This window comes from Canis lupus, chromosome 24 (genome assembly GCF_003254725.2).
Source record: "Canis lupus dingo isolate Sandy chromosome 24, ASM325472v2, whole genome shotgun sequence".
Classification (NCBI taxonomy): domain Eukaryota; kingdom Metazoa; phylum Chordata; class Mammalia; order Carnivora; family Canidae; genus Canis; species Canis lupus.
Window position 1 is genome coordinate 12,076,485 of NC_064266.1, and position 15,304 is coordinate 12,091,788.

At 37.4% G+C, this 15,304-nt stretch overlaps 1 long non-coding RNA gene across 1 annotated transcript in view; it reads left to right on the top strand.

Moving 5' to 3' along the window:
- Positions 1-15,304, top strand: part of LOC125753471 (uncharacterized) — a 60,310-nt gene that overhangs the window by 17,447 nt on the left and 27,559 nt on the right. Inside the window, exon 2 of the long non-coding RNA XR_007405400.1 lies at positions 10,608-10,821. This is a non-coding gene — a long non-coding RNA (uncharacterized LOC125753471). The remainder of the gene's footprint in view (positions 1-10,607; positions 10,822-15,304) is intronic.

The window sequence follows — 15,304 nt, forward strand, 5'->3', positions numbered from 1 at the left end:
TTTTTTTTTTTAAAGTAGGCTCTTTACCCAATGTGTAGCCCAATGCAGGGCTTGAAGTCATGACTTTGCGATCAAGACCTGAGCTGAGATCAAGAATTAGATGCTCAACTGACTGAGTCACCCAGGCATCGTTCCTAGTGGCACTTTTTATTGGCAAATTTATGAGCATTGGTGCCTTTGAGCTATGAAATAAGATAAATGATTAACTCAAAATCTCACACCCAGTCCATGACCATGACAGAGCTGGGACTGGCACTAAGGTTTCCTGAGTTTTAAAGTAATCTTTTAATGGCTAGGAAACATTTCCACTTAAAAAAAAAAAGGAGCCCTTCCCAAATTGTTTTTATGCCATACCTTATGACTTTAAGGGAACTCTCATTTACCTGTAGATGCCTGTTAAAAGGCAAGGCATTATGAATTTTAGAGACACTGCCTTATGACAAGTTTCTTGCAGCTAGGACCTCACCTCATGTTGCCAGATATAGCAGATCGCAATATAGGAATGTCTCATATATTGCATGGGATACCCTTATACTACAGAGTAACTTATTGTTTATCTTAAACTCAAATTTGACCGGGGATCCTATATTTAATCTGTCAATCCTAACCTCCCCTAATACTTGGAAGAAGGGCTATCGATGGGTTGGTTTTGACTTTTTGCAAGATTCTCAGTGAGAGGGCTGGGCAGGGAGGTGTGAGATATTCTAGTTAACCAAGAATAGAAGCCCTCTGTACAATATCTGACCCAGAATCATAGGAGTTCCCTTGATTTAGCTCTTAAGATTCATGTGAGAAGTGTAGCAAATACTCTTCTTGGCTCAATGCCAAATGACCTAGTGTTAAAATAAATATTGGGCTGAAGCCAAATGTCACCACCTTATAATGAACTTCTAGGGCAAACTGTTTCCTTTAAAAACTTTCAGGCTAAATGGAATTAAATAGCAAAATAAAAATAAATATGATTTTTAAATGTTATTTTCTTTAGAGTCACAAATGATAATGACCTAATAGTACTGCAAAGACTATAAATATGATTTGTATGCAATCTCTAATATCCTGCCTTCCATTCTTTTTTTTTTTTTTTAAAGATTTATTTATTTAGAGAGAGTGCGGGAGAGGCAGAGACACAGGCAGAGGGAGAAGCAGGCATCATACAGAGAGCCCGACGTGGGACTCAATCCAAGGTCTCTAGGATCACACCCCGGGCTGCAGGCGGCGCTAAACCGCTGTGCCACCGGGGCTGCCCCCTGCCTTCCATTCTTATTTAAAACTGTACAAACACTTGATGGCTTAAAAAGAATAGTGTGTTGGGGCACCTAGGTGGCTCAGTTGGTTAAGTGTCTGCCACTTAAGGATGTATGGTTTTCCTAAAGTTATCTGCAGAAGTATTCTTGCTTAATATTTGTATTGCTGATCTATTTCCTTATTGATTAAATTATATGAAAGTTTTTAATCAATGATCTTTATACAGAAAATTGATAGCGTTCACAATTATTAATTATAGTAGTATTTTACCCTTTTTTAAAAAGAAGATTGTATTTATTTATTTATTTAAGAGAGAGAGAGAGAGAGAGAGAATGAGGAGAGGAGTAGAGGGAGAGGGACAAGCAGACTCCATGCTGAACATGGAGCCCAATGTGGGCTCAGTACCACAACCCTGAGGTCATGACCTGAGCCAAAACCAAGAGTTAGATGCTTTAACCAACTGAACTACCCACTTACCCCACCATATTATTTTTATAGTAATAAATACATATTTATGCTTCAGCTGATAAAATTTTAACATGTAAAGCTCACAAATAGATTTTCATTTCACATTATATCTAGATGCATACCTCTTATTTGAAAATGAATATTCAGATGTTAACAATTAATTTTAAAAAATAGATATATCTGTTTTATTTAACTGTTTTTTAAACTCTGAGTGTGATCCTAGACCAGCAGGATCACCTGGGAGGAATACACAAGATTTCAGGCCCGCCCTAGACCTAAGGAATCAGAATTTCAGAGTCAGAATTAACAAGCCCTCCAGATAATTTGAATATACACTGAAGTTTGAAAAACTGGCCTTGAAAAGAGTCTTCTGGCCATTGGCTGGAAATGCAAGCTCTTGGGTTCATTACAGACCTAGGGAATTTGAATATGTATCTTTTTAAAAAACTAAGATTATTTATTTATTTGAGAGAGAGAGAACACAGCAAGGGGGAAGAACAGAGGGAGGGAGAGAAGCAGATTCCCCACTGAGCAGGGGGCTCAGTGTGGGGTGGGACTCAGCTCCACACAGTGTGAGGCTCATTGGGAGCAGGCCTCCATGCAGGGCTCAAGGTAGGGCTGGCCCCCACAACCCTGAAATCGTGACCTGAGCCGAAGACAAACACTTAACCAACTGAGCCACCCAGGCACCTCTGAATATGCATCTTAACAAGATGCCTTAGTGATTTGTGTCCTAGAAGTTACCAAAACTGAATGCTGCATTTCATCATCACTGTCTAATCAGCTGATACTGATGAAGAACCAAGGACTCAGAGTGGTCCCTGTGCCTCAGAATGACAACTAGACATGATTCAGGACTTCTTTCATCAGTATAATATGTTGATTATTTCAGCCAGTGGTGAGCAGAGATCAATCTCATTCCATTTCATCCACAATATTCCTTTTCAATCTTTAATTAGCATAACTATTCCCCCAAACCTCTCCTAGCCTTTACCCCTGGTTTTGTTACATGACAATAGCTAACTGATATAATGTCTTCCAATTTGTTTAGAGGTTTCTTCTAAAGACTGATTCTCAGCCCTGGCTGTATATTCAAATCACCTGGTAGCTTTAAAGATTCTGATAATCGGGCAGCCTGGGTGGCTCAGTGGTTTAGCACTGCCTTCAGCCCAGGGTGTGGTTCTGGAGACATGGGATTGAGTCCCATGTCAGGCTCGCTGCATGGAATGGACCCTGCTTCTCCCTTTGCCTGTGTCTGTGCCTCTCTCTCTCTCTGTCTCTCATGAATAAATAAATAAAATATTTAAAAAAAATTTTTTTAATTCTGATAACCAAGTGTCCCTCCAGACAATTTGAATCTTTGGGGCTGGGATCCAGGCATTAATATTTTTTAAGAGCTGTCCAGAGGATGATTCCAATATGCAGCCAAGATCTAATGGGAGAACCAATGATCTAAAGTCTGGCTTAATTATCACACCTCCTCTATACAACTCAGCCTATGTAGCCATACTTGACGCTCATGGTCTTGGAAGTTTAAGCAAATGAAACACAGAAGGCTTCTTAGTTTGGGAAGTCTCATAATCTATGTCACATTGTAGAGTCTTCTAAGCAAGAGGCAAATGGACTCTACCAAAACCATCACTCTAAAAACTCTATCAATTGTGAACTCTATACTAAATGCACTTTAGGAATTGAGTTCTTTATCACAGGCTTCAGACACATCAAAGTTGGCATATCGAAAGTTTGCCCTACTACTCATGTTTCGGGATCCCTGGGTGGTGCAGCGGGTTAGCGCCTGCCTTTGGCCCAGGGCGCGATCCTGGAGACCCGGGATCGAATCCCACATCGGGCTCTCGGTGCATGGAGCCTGCTTCTCCCTCTGCCTGTGTTCTGCCTCTCTCTCTCTCTCTCTGTGTGACTATCATAAATAAATAAAAATAAAAAAAAAATACTCATGTTTCATTTTCTCTTCTTCCTAATCTGATGACTCCTCTTAAATGTGGTGAGATACATTCCCCATCTACCCCCTTATTTTACCAGTAGGAAAAAGACATGATATGTGAGAGTGTGAGTCCTATAGGCAGTTTGGGATTGACTTTTAAGTTGGAACTCCAGGTTAAATATTGGTTCTCTCCACCTAACATGGTCTTTTGGGAGAAAATATCCATTTTTAACAACTCTTCTGGTCATAAGCCTGTTGTTTAAATTTAATCTAAATCCCTTTAGCAGCTGAACGGTTCATCTCTACTTTTGAAGAGGAATTCTTGATTACAGCTCCACAATCCCAGATGTGCTTTGGAATCTGAAATTCGTGGAGTGTAGAAAGGTAATGCAGTGCATATGTGGCAAATCATATCACATCTCCAAGGAGTTCTAAAGCAGCATCCTGTAACAAACACATTTAAATCCCTGCAAATGAAACACAAAAATTCACAGCAAGCGAAATGAATAGACATTATAAACAGTCTCATGTGAGTAATTTAAGAGAAATTTTAGTTTTCAGAGCTTTTTCGATTTGGGCATTATGGGTAAGAGATTGCAGAATGCAAGTTGCTGCAAAAAAATAAATAAATAAAAAAGAGTGAACTTCAATTGGGAAATGCTGAAGCGGAAAAATATGAAAAACAGCAGTGATGTCCACTTGAAAAGCTTGTTTAACAGATTTCTTCCCACAAACAACCCAAATTTGGAATTGAAAATTGTCTGTGGCCAGGTTCAGAGTCCCAACCAGGAGACATTGCAATAAAAAGGTACTGATGTGAATTGGGCGATGGGTTTTAGGGAAAGATAGAACAAGAGAAATAATAACAAGCCTCCAGAGTGCCCAGAAATGGCATCTTGTATGTGGGCTAATTATTTTCAATGATGATTCATCCCCCAAGCAGTTCACAGCTGGCTCCCTTTTAGTTCTCCATTTTAAAATTCATCTACATCAATGTAGTTAGTGGTGGGTGGTTCAGGATGTCTTGGCCCACCCTCAGACAGACCCATTGTTCTTGTAGCTTTTTAGAAATCTAATGGCTTCTTTTCAGATCTTCTGATTTTGTATCCAAAATGCTCAGGTCTTCTCTGCTCCTTGAATGTTTTCTCTTGGCAGGGACAAGAAAGGCATCCCTAGGGTACCCTTTGATTATTGACTTGGCTTTTGCTCAAGGAGCATCACAGGTTAGTGCAAAGAAGATGGAAAGTAGGAGGCTGTAGCCCTCCTTTCAGAAACCATATGCTGCTTTTCTTTCTCAGCATATTCCTGAAAATTTCTTTCTGGCATCATCTTTTAAAGAATGGATCTAAGCTGAGAAGTGTCAGATCAAAGACAGGTTAAAAATTCAGAAGCAAATCATTTTTTCCTCTCAAACACTTCACTGAATATAATAACCAAGCACTTCAGAAGTATAAAGTCACTTTTAAGATAATCTCAGGGTTTTTTGTAATGTAAATTTTGTCAATGCATAATGTACCTATAGAAAGTGCACATATCATAAGTGAATAGATAGATAAGTGAACTTATCACAAAGTTTACATACTTTGTAGTCTGTGTCCTGCTAAGAAATACAACATGACTAGCACTACGAGGCCCTTCTTATGGTTCCTAAGTTGTTTCCAGATTTTGGCTATTGTGAACAATACTATAATTAACATCTGAGGGCAGATATCTTTTTGAGATTATGTTTTCATTTCCTTTGGGTATATATCCAGAAGTAGGATTGCTAGATCATTTGATAGTTTTATTTTTAATTTTTTTAGGAACCAGCTATTGTTTTCCATTGTGGCTACACCAATTTACATTTGCAGAAATAGCCCCATTTTAGAGATGAGGAACCAGAGGCATAAACAGTCCTTGAAAATGCAAATTTAAAGAAAGACTGACAAAATAAATAAATAAAATAAAATAAAGAAAGAAAGACTGACAGTAGAGCACACCTTTAAAATCGTTATGCTGGGGATCCCTGGGTGACTCAGCGGTTTGGTGCCTGCCTTCGGCCCAAGGCGTAATCCTGGAGTCCTGGGATCAAGTCCCACATCGGGTTCCCTGCATGGAGCCTGCTTCTCCCTCTGCCTGTGTCTCTGCGTGTGTGTGTGTGTGTGTGTGTGTGTGTGTCTGTGTCTCTCATGAATAAATAAATAAAATCTTTAAAAAAAATCATTATGCTGTGTGACCTCCAACCTATTTAATAAGACTTTAATTTATGTGTACATTTTTATGACCTTACCTTGGCATAAATAAATGATAGAGAGCCCACCAAGTAAATAAGTTTAATAATAAATTTGGCATCTGGTCTTTAAAGTATTGACCTTTGGATATTTTGCTGGGAAATGATTAAACAAGGAAGAACGTGACAACGGAGAATTGGTTTTGTCCTCAGGAAAGGTGGGTGGGTAAGCAGATGAATAAATGAGCTGAAAAGTTTAACTTTATTTCAGGCTTATGCTTCCAGAGAACAGACTCCCAACTTTTTGTTTTCTGAAATCCCACCACCTTTTTGTGTTCCAGGAAATGCCTTATTGCAAAGAACCACTCCCCTTCCCAAAATAACTTAGATCTGGCTGTCCATTCTTTGTTAGGACTCTCATCAGATTTGTAGATGACCCTCTTGTGACAGGCCATAGACTTTTTTCTCCTTTTGCTTGAACTTGCTGAAAGGCCATATGCAGATCTTCCACTTTCTGTTCTTTGTCTTATGAATGGTTAGCTGAGATTAGAACTATTTGTCCCTTTCTGAATCTACCTAGACACAGAAATAAACATTTTCTGTTCAGCTAAGACATCATCTGATTGCAAAGTATTCCAACTATAAATCATTCTGCCTATAATTATTTACTCCTCCCTATAAAAGGGTAAGGCAAATTAGTAGATATTGTATAGTATTCTCCCTATTTTATCGCCTAAATAAAATCTATCTTTTTAGTTGTTGGTTTTTATCCTGGCCAGAGTTCATGGTTTCATATCTTTATGACTAAGGGTTGGTGGTCATTTGGCAAAGATAAACCTTGCCTTATACTTCTGGGCTTTGTAATATCAAGAGAAAGAAATGACTGTTCTTTTGAAGCCTGAAGGAATATCTTCTCCTCAATTTACTGTCATCTTGCCCTAGGTTTGGTAACTATAATAAGCAACCATCTTCCCAAAGGCTCTCTGGGGCTCAGGACATCACTCCAGCATCAGCCTATATTAAGTCTATCCTTAGCAGGCTCAGCAGCCTCTGAGCTTCCTGTTAAGGTGCTGAAAATGTTTGAAAAGTGTGGGAATACTTAAAGTAGAAATCCTCTAGATAACTAACTGTATATGGGATTGCAGAATTCATCTGATGAGCACTGGAAGGCTTTGAGAAAAGATATATAATGTAGATATTCTTTCAACATTTGCATTTCATTTAATGCCATTTTGCTCCTTTAGAAGCCTGTTTAACCTCTGAATACAAAAGGTGTTATGGAAGAGATATGTATTTATTCAGTTTCATTTGTCACAAAGAAGAAAAAGCAACCATTTTCCTGTACTTTGCTAAAAGGCATGCTTTCTATAAAATTATAGAACAGAACAAAGTTTCCATTTACTCTTCCATTTTTTTGTATTATATTGTATTATCAATACAATCTTGAGATTAATAAACCCCACCTGAGCATCCTTTACAATGCATCTGTGTTTTGGGTTCAATGTTAAATGATTATGGACTAGAGATAAATAAAGAAGTACTGATTAACAAAATAGTTTTTGGTTTGTATTTTTAGTTTTTTTATTTAATTTTATTTTTTAAAAATATTTTATTTATTTATTCATGTCACAGAGAGAGACAGAGGCAGAGACATAGGCAGAGGGAGAAGCAGGCTCCATGCAGGGAGTCTGACGTGGGACTCGATTCTGGGACTCCAGGATCACGCCCGGACCTGAAGGCAGATGGTCAACTGCTGAGCCACCCAGGATCCCTGGTTTGGATTTTTAAATCCTGACAACTAAATGCTATTTGGTGGTCTTTTCATAGAATGTGTAAAGTATATGTAATTAACACAAATTAGTTTCAGGTTCTTTTAAAATCAAGATTTAAAGCATCAGCAGAAATGGACATACAAAAATGTATTAATTACTGTATCTTCAAAATTATGCCACACTATTACTAGAATTCTTTTTTTCTTTAAGTTTTATTTACTTAAGTAATCTCTACATCCAACACAGGGCTCGAACTCACAACTCTGAAATCAAGAGTCACATGCTCTTCCAACTGAGCCAGCCAGGCACCCCATTATTAGAATTTTTATAACCAGAAGGGTCCATATATTAATGTTTGTGGTTATAGAAATTTTTATTCTGCATACAGACTATGCAGAAAGATCACCTGCTAACTTCTGAAGCACTTTCACTGCCCACCAGCAAGTTGTTTTCATTGAAATATCAAGATTTACTTTCATATCAATATTCTCTGGTTTGTCTCTAGAGAATAATTAGGAAGAACCAACACCACTGAGGGTAATTAAAAAGTTGGAATAGATTTCAGAGGTAGCAAGAAACAACATGAAAAAAAAAAAGTGTAACCCTCTATGCACTATAGCAACAAAGGCTGGATTTCGAGCCCAAGTCAACAGAATTATTTTTGTAGTATAAATGTACAGCTAGGTTGAAGTTACCTTAGTGTTTTCACAAAATAATTTCTTTACTCTGAATCAATGCATAGCATCTCAAAAGCATTGTCCATTATTTTTTCTAAATTAATTATAAACTGAGTTAATCTAAGGTCAAAATAGCAGCACATTCTATTTTTTTCCCCAGCTTAAAATTTTTTTTAAAGATTTTATTTATTCATTTGAGAGACAGAGACAGAGCATGAACAAGAGTAGGGGTAATGGGAGAGGGAGAAGAAGCTTCCCTGTTGAGCAGGGAACCCGATGTGGGGCTCCATTCCAGGACCCTGAGACCATGACCTGAGCTGAAGGCAGGTGCTTAACCCGCTTAAACCAACTGAGCCACCCAGGCACCCTTATTTTTTTCCAGCCTTATTGTGGTATAATTAACATATAACATGCATGAGTTTAAGATGTACAACCTGATAATGTGATACACATATACCTTGTGTCTAATTACCACAATAAGGTTAGTTAACACATATAATTTCACATACTTATTTGTGTGTATGTGTGTGCACGTGTGTGTAATGGTAAGAATATTTAAGAGCTACTTTCATAGAAATTTTCAAGTATAAAATACAGCAGTGTTAACTATAGTCACCATGTTACACATTAGATACCTAGAATGTATTCATCTTATCACTGGAAGTTTGCCCACTTTGACCAACATCTTCCCATTTCCCTCCAACTTCTAAGTGCTGGCAACCACCATTCTACTCTGTGTCTATGAGTTCAGCTTTCTTAGATTCCACATATAAGTGAGATCATACAGTGTTTGTCTTCCTCTTATTTCACTTAGCATAATGTCTTCAAGGTTCACCCACATTGTTACAAATGGCAGGATTTCCATCTTTTTTGTCTGAATAGCATTCCATTTTATTTATATAGATAGGTCTATAACATATAAGATGTATATTATAATTATTATGATATAATAATACATATCATATTTTAAAAAATATTTTTAAAGATTTATTTATTTATTATTTATGATAGACAGAGAGAGAGAGAGAGAGGCAGAGACACAGGAGGAGGGAGAAGCAGGCTCCATGCTGGGAACCCGACGTGGGACTCGATCCCGGGACTCCAGGATCGTGCCCTGGGCCAAAGGCAGGCGCTAAACCGCTGAGCCACCCAGGGATCCCCTTAAAAATATTTTTTATTCACTTGAGAGGGACAGAGAAAATTAGAGCATGAGCAGGGAGGAGGGCCAGAAAGAGAGAGAAGCAGACTCCCCACTGAGCAGGGTGCCCGATGCAGGGCTCGATCCCTGGCCCCTGGGATCATGACCAGAGCCAAAGGCAGACCCCCGTGACTGAACCACCAAGCACACCATCATATTTTCTTTATCCATTCATCTGTCAACAGGCACTTAGGTTGTTTCCATGTCTTAGTTATTGTGAATAATGCTGCTGGAACATAGGGGTGCATATATCTCTGAATTATTTCAATTTGTTCAGCTATATATCCAGAAGTGGGATGCTGGATCATATGGTAGTTTAATTTTTAACTTTTTGAGGAACCTCCATACTGTTTTCCATAGTGGCTATACCAATTAACATTCTCATCAACAGTGCACAACGGTTCTCTTTTTTGTACATTCTTGCCATCATTTGTTACTCTTGTCTTTTTGATAATAGCCATTCTACCAAGTGTGAATATCAATACAGTTTTGATTTGCATTTTCCTGATCATTAGTGATGTTGAACATCTTTTCATATACCTGTTGGCCATTTGTATGTCTTCTTTGGAAAAATGACTATTCCGTTCTTCCACCCATTTTAATTTTTTTATTCTTTTAAATTATTTTTGGGTGGTTTATAAAGCTTGTTTAATATCAATGAAACTTTTTTTTTTCAAAACTTGTATTAATGAAAGAATAAAGAGTAGTAAAGTTCTTCCTTATCTACAAAAGCTCCCTGGAACATTAAAGATCTTAGCCACAGCCACCTAATACAAAACACTACGAAAAAGCAGAACCAACCATTTGTTCTTAGCTTTTTCCCATCTTGGAGCATGCAAAAGTAAGATTGTCTTTCTTGACAATATTAATCTATATCTATGATTTTAAATTTTATTTTTGTTGTAACTCACATTTGTTCTTTAAACAACTATCTATGCAGGAGAAAGGTGAATAGACCACTGACAATACTGGTTTCTCTGTAGCCACTGGAACAAAGGCAGAGTTCAGACTGGGCCTCTGAGGTAAGGCTCCTGACCCAGACCGACCCCCTTCCACTGAGGTCCTAATCACAAAAATTACACTGATTTGGTAACAGGTTCCCGGACAGTCTCTTGACCTATTTCCAGTGACTATATGGCTTCATCCAGGCTGCTCATCACTGCAGTGGAAGGAAAGCAGCAGAATGAACATTCTCTCTTTGGAAAGACTCCTGATTTCCAGGCTGAGCATCATTGTGTCTCCACACTGTTTCTCTGTTTCCCTCCGGGCTTCCTGGCCAAAATGCGAATCAGCCTTTCGCCATGCTAAAGGTATTGGCATCTCCCCATGATGAAGATTTCAACCTTGCCCTCAGAGTTGGGCTCTCTCATCTGGGGGAGGACTTTGAACTCTCATTCCAATCCTGGGAGGAGGGCTCTGCTTGGACCAAAAATCTTTTCCAGCAGACAAGCTTCCACGTGAAGCATAGATGGCTTCAAAAAGTGTTTAAACTTATACCAGTACCGTTAAGTGTGCATAAGGAACCAATTCCTGGAATGAGAACACTTCTTGCTGGCTCCTGGGCTGCGCGATATGTGCAGGGTCTTCATCATGAAGGGCACCATTGCTCATACCCAGACAGGATCTGCCTGCCCGTTTTTATTTCTATCTTATCTTATCTTATCTTATCTTATCTTATCTTATCTTATCTTATCTTATTTAGGTTTTAGGTAGTTAACACACAGTGCAATACTGGTTTCTGGAGTAGAATTTAGTATTTCATCACTTACATACAACACCCACTGCTCATCATAACAATCCTTAATACCCATCACTCATCTAGCCCATATCCCAACCACCTTCTTCTATCAACCCTCAGCTTATTCTCTGTCATTAAGAGTCTCTTATGACTTGTTTTCTTCTCTCATTTTTTTTCTTTTCCCACTTTCCATATGTTCATCTGTTTTCTTTCTTAAATTCCACATATGAGTGAGATCATATGGTATTTGTCTTTCATGACTTATTTCATTTAACATAATATACTCTAGCTCCATCCATGTCATTGCAAATGGCAATATTCCATTCTTTTTGATGGCTGAGTAATTTTCCACCACACACACACACACACACACATAACTTCTTTTTTTATTTTTTTATTTTTATTAATTTTTTTCACACATAACTTCTTTATCCATTAATCAGTCCATGGACGTTTGGGCTCTCTCCATAGTTTGGCTGTGGTTGGTAATGCTACTGTAGACATCAGAGTGCATGTATCCCTCTAAATCTGTATTTTGTAAATACCTAGTAGTTCAGTTGCTGGGTCATAGAGTAGTTCTAGTTTTAACATTTTGAGGAACCTTCATTCTGTTCTCCAGAGTGGCTGCACCAGTTTGTATTCCCACCAACAGTGCAAGAGCATTCCCCTTTCTCCACATCCTTGCCAACACCTGTTGTTTCTTGTGTTGTTAATTTTAGCAATCCTGACAGGTGTTAGATGGTATCTCATTGTGGTTTAGATTTATATTTCCCTGTGGTGAGTGATGTTGAATATCTTTTCATGTGTCTCCCAGCCCAGGATGTCTTTTTTCCTCTCCCCATTTTTAAACTGGGTTATTTGATTTTTTTTTTTTTCAAATAAAAAGTTGAATTGTGTAAATTCCTTATGTAGTTTGAATATTAACTCTTTATCAAAAAGTTTGCAAAACATTTTCTCCCATTCCATAGGTGTCTTTTTATTTTGATTGTTTTTTAGCTTTTTGTTGTTGTTGTTTCAAAGTAAGCTCTAGGCCCAAAGTGGGGCTTGAACTCACGACCCTGAGATTGAGACGCATGGTCCACTGACTGAGTCAGCCAGGAGCCCCTGTTTATTTATTTATTTATTTTTTTCCTGCTGTGTAAAAGCTTTTAGTTTGATGTAGCCCCACTTGTTTAATTTTGCTTTTGCTGCTTGTGGTTTTGGTGTCATATCCAAAAAATTATTACAAAGGACCATGTCAAGGATCTTTTCCCCCATGTTTTCTCCTAGGAGTTTTACAGTTTCAGATCTTATATTTAACTATAATTCACTTTGAGTTCATTTTTTTTGAGTGGCGGAAGATAGGGGTCCAATTTTATTCTTTTGTGTGTGATTATCCAGTTTTCCTAACACCATTTTTTATTAGTGCATAAAAATGCAGTTGATTTCCACAAGATTGCTGATTTGATTTATTAGTTCTAGTAGTTTTTTGGTGGAGTCTTTAGGATTTCTCTATATAAAGTCATAATATCTGCAGAAAGACAATCTTCCTTCTTCCTTTCATTTGGAAAGGAAAGTCATTTGGATGACTTTCTTTCTTTTTCTTATCCAATTGCTCTGGCTTTGTCTTCTAGTACTATTAAATAGAGGTGGTGCTAGTTGGCACCCTTGTCTTATTCCAGATCTTAGAGGAAATTTTTCAATCTTTCACCATTGAGCATATTAGCCATGGGTTTGTCATACATGGCCTTTATTTATTTATTTTTAAAAGATTTTATTTATTTATTCATGAGAGACAAAGACATAGGCGGAGGGAGAAGCAGGCTCCCCTCAAGGAGCCTGATGCAGGACTCGATCCTGGGACCCGGGGATCACAATCTGAGCTAAAGGCAGAAGCTCAACCACTGAGCCACCCAGATGTCCCATAATGGCCTTTATTATGTTATGTTCCTTCTATACCCATTTTTTATATCTTTGATAAAATGATGTAGAATTTTGTCAAATGCTGTTGTATCTACTGAAATGATTATATGATTTTTATCTTTCATTCTATTAATATGGTGAATTACATTTATTAATTTGCAATTGGTGATTCCATCTTTCATTCCCAGAGATAAATCTCACTTGATTGAAAGGTGTATGGTCCTTTTAACTTACTATTGAGTTCAGTTTCCAGCATTTTGATGAGAATTTTGCATCTATATCCATCAGGAATATTGGCCAGTAGGCTTTTTTCCTTGTAGGGTCCTTATCCGACTTTGGTATCAGAGTAATGCTGGGCTTGTAAAATAAGTTTGAGTGTGTTCTCTCCTCTGAAATTATTGGAAGTTTGAGGACTGCTATTAACTTTAAGTGTTTGGTAGAATCCTTCAACTGATCCTGGGCTTTTTTTTGTTGGGGCTTTTGATTACCAACCGAATCTCCTTACTCATTATTGGTCATTTCAGATTTTCTTTTCTTCATGGTCCAATCTTAGTAGCTTGTATGTTCCTAATAATTTAATCGTTTTTTTTCTAGATTATTAAACTTGTGAATTGCAATAGTTTATAGTAGTCTTATAATCTTTTGTATTTCTATGTTATCAGTTGCAATGTCTCATTTCTGAATTTTTGAGACTTCTCTCTTTTATTTTTAGTTTAGCTAAAGATTTATCAATTTTGTTTGTCTCTTTAAAAACAAACTCTTCATTTCATTGATCTTTGCCATTCTTTTCCTGGTCTCTATTTCATTCCATTCTGCTCTGATCTTTCTTATTTCCTTCTTTCTGTTAGCTTTGGACTTAGTTTATTCTTCTTTCTTTAGTTCCTTGAGGTGTAAAATTATGTTGTTTATTTGTCTTAATATATGCATTTATCACCACTGGGGCATCTGGGTGGCTCAGTCAGTTAAGCATACGACTCTTAATTTTAGCTCAGGTCATGATCTCATGGGTTGTGAGAATGAGCCCCACATCAGTCTCCATGTTCAGTGGGGAGTCTGCTTCTTCTCTTCTCCCTCTCCTACCCCTCCATGTGCACATGTACTCTCTTTTTCTCTAAAATAAATAAATAAATCTTTAAAAAAATACAGACATTCATCACTATAAACTGCAACCATAAACTTTGGTATGTCATATTGCCATTTTCATTTGTTTCAAGATATTTTTTAGCATTTCTCTTGATTTCTTTTTGACCCATTGGTTGTTTAGGAGTGTGCTGTTTAGGGGCACCTGATGATATTAGAAAATGAAGCTTCTGGGGCACCTGGGTGGCTCAGTCAGTTAATTGCCTGCCTTCAGCTCAGGTGATGATCCCAGGGTCCTGGGACTGAGCCTTGCATTGGGTTCCCTGCTCAGCAGGGAGCCTGTTCTTCCTCTCCCTCTGCCACTCCCCCTGCTGTGCTTTCTCTCTAATAAATAAATAAATAAAATCTTAAAAAAATAAGTGTATTCTTTAATTTCCACATATTTATGAATTTTCTGTGCTTCTCATATTAATGGTTTCTAGTTTCATACCATTGTGGTTGGAAAAGATGCTTGGTATGATTTCATTTTTCTTAAATTTACTAAAACATTTTTTGTGACCTAACAGATGCTCTATCCTGGAGAATGTTTTATGTGTTCTTGAGAAGAATGTGTATTCTGCTCTTTATGAATGGAAAATTCTGTATATATCTGTTAGGTACATCTGGCCTAAAGTATAGTTCAAATAAATGTTTACTTACTGATTTTGCCTAGATGATTTCTCCACTGTTTAAAGTGGGGTGTTGAAGACCCCTACTACTATTGTATTATTTATTTCTCCCTTCATATTTGTTAATATTTACTTAATATATTTAGATGCTCCAATGTTGGGAGCTTATATGTTTACAACTGTTATATCTTCTTGATGGATTGACTCTATCATTATATAATGACTTTTGTCTCTTGCTACAGTTTTTGACCTAAAGTCTATTTTGTATTATGTAAGTTACTTATGTTCTTTTTTTTGTTTCTATTTGCATGGAATATCTTTTTATATCCCTTTACTTTGAGCCTATGTTGTCCTTAAAGATGAAGTCAATGTCTTGTAGGCAGCATATAGTTGTTGTTGTTTTTT